We start from the raw sequence: 2,513 nt of genomic DNA, 5'->3' as shown, positions 1-2,513 counted from the left end.
ACCTGCCAGTCTTATTTGATTTGTTGAACCAACCTCAAAGTTGCAATGTTGCCGTAACCGGAGCCCAGGCCAAGTTGGTAGAGGAGCCCTCTGTTGCCCTGCCTTTTTATGATGCACATCCGGACACTCAACCAGAGAAGCCCCGGAAGTCACGCAGGCAAAAGAGGCAGGAGAGGTTCCAGCACACTGTCATAAAATCCCCAGTTGCAGTAGCTCCAGACTAGGTTTTAAGAAACCTTCACACATTGTTCAGATGCAACACAATGACCCCAGCCTAGTGACTTAATTACGCAGTGCTACAGGGCTGCCAACTCTCACGCATTGGCTGTGAGACACAAGCATTTGACTGGTTTCACACGCTCACACGCCACACCCCCGATTTCAACCCGGTGTCAACCCGGTCGGTCAAATTTCTGAAAGATGAGTTTATCTATAGATCTATTTCCATATATCTAAATCTATATCTGTATCTATATCTATGACCTGTTGAGCCACTCGTGATCGACTAGTTGAGCTTTCAGAGACTGTGGGGGGTTCCAGAGCGCTCCTATGGAAGTTTCGAATTGTCGCAAACTGAGAACATTTTTCTCCCGAGCCATCGCAGGTGCGTCTCCCCGGCTCCAGGTATGAGCTCTGAGTACCACAGACCCGTCTGTTGCTTCGTGTCCTCTCGCTCTGTAACGATAGAGGTGAGCAGCGTGGATGGTAGTGCAGCAGCTTCAGTTCATGTTAGTGGACTCGCTCTGGGGGGGCAGTGACGCGTTGCATCCGGAGACCTCCGGTAAAGAGCAGCGTACAGCCTCCTCTAAACTTTGTCAGAGACCAGAGACCCAAATGGGCCTCTGTGTCTGTCAGACGGTCTGAATGAGATCCACCATCAGCGGAGCAATAACATGCACAGTGGACTATATTACAACTCTCCAAATCTCGGAAAACAGAGATGGAGGAGTTATATTTTAACTGTGCACAAAGTTGTAAACATGAGCAGAAATCTGATGAAACACATCTGAGCTATATATATATATATATATATATATATATATATATATACTCACCGGCCACTTTATTAGGTACCCCATGCTAGTAACGGGTTGGACCCCCTTTTGCCTTCAGAACTGCCTCAATTATTGTGGCATAGATTCAACAAGGTGCTGGAAGCCTTCCTCAGGGAGTTTGGTCCATATTACATGATGGCATCACACAGTTGCGCAGATTTGTCGGTGCTGACACCATGATGCGAATCTCCCGTTTACCACATCCCAAAGATGCTCTATTGGATTGAGATCTGGGGACTGTGGAGGCCATTTGATTACAGCGAACTCATTGTCATGTTCAAGAAACCAGTCTGTGATGATTCAGCTTTAGACATGGCGCATTATCCTGCTGAAAGTAGCCATCAGAAGTTGGGTACAATGGTCATAAAGGATGGACATGGTCAGCAAACATACTCAGTAGGCTGTGGCGTTGCAAGATGCTCAATTGGTACCAAGGGGCCAAAAAGTGCCAAGAAAATATTCCCCACACCATGACACCACCACCACCAGCCTGAAACGTTGATACAAGGCAGGATGGATCCAGCTTCATGTTGGAGACGCCAAATTCTGACCCACCATCCGAATGTCGCAGCAGAAATCGAGACTCATCAGAAGGCAACGTTTTTCCAATCTCTATTGTCCAATTTCGATGAGCTTGTGCAAATTGTAGTCCCAGTTTCCTGTTCTTAGCTGAAAGGAGTGGCACCGATGTGGTCTTCTGTGCTGTAGCCCATCTGCCTCAAAGTTCGACGTAATGTGCGTTCAGAGATGCTCTTCTGCCCACCTTGGTTGTAACGGGGGTATTTGAGTCACGTACCCTTCTATCAGCTCGAACCAGTCTGGCCATTCTCCTGACCTCTGGCATCAACAAGGCATTTCCGCCCACAGAACTGCCGCTACACTGGATGTTTTCTTTTCGGACCATTCTCTGAAAACCTAGAGATGGTTGTGCGTGAAAATCCCAGTAGATAGCAGTTTCTGAAATACTCAGACCAGCCCTTGGCACCAACACACTCACGTTCAAAGTCAATCAAATCACCTCTTCCCATACTGATGCTCGGTTTGAACTGCAGGAGTTCTCTTGACCATGTCTACCTGCCTAAATGCACTGAGTTGCCGCCATGTGATTGGCTGCTTAGAAATTAAGTGTTACGAGCAGTGGACAGGTGACCTAATAAAGTGGCCGGTGTATATATATATATATAATATATTATATATACACACACACACTATACATATATAACTATACTATATAATACTATATATACGATACTGCAACGTTGGGCCACTATTGTGCTTCTATAACCTCGGTGCATCTCTAAATGTAACTGTAAATAATTAATTTGATGTTTTATAAAATGAACAAATAGTCTTTATTTTCACAAAAAAGTAAATAAAGTAAGTGGGCCCAGAGGATGAGAGCCAAACATTACTGAGCCTTGGCACAAAGGTTAAAGGATTAGAATTTATGTAAAACAG

The sequence above is a fragment of the Etheostoma spectabile genome, chromosome 8 (assembly GCF_008692095.1).
Source record: "Etheostoma spectabile isolate EspeVRDwgs_2016 chromosome 8, UIUC_Espe_1.0, whole genome shotgun sequence".
Taxonomy (NCBI): domain Eukaryota; kingdom Metazoa; phylum Chordata; class Actinopteri; order Perciformes; family Percidae; genus Etheostoma; species Etheostoma spectabile.
The sequence above is the reverse complement of the archived record's forward strand: the minus strand, read 5'-3'. Positions refer to the sequence as shown.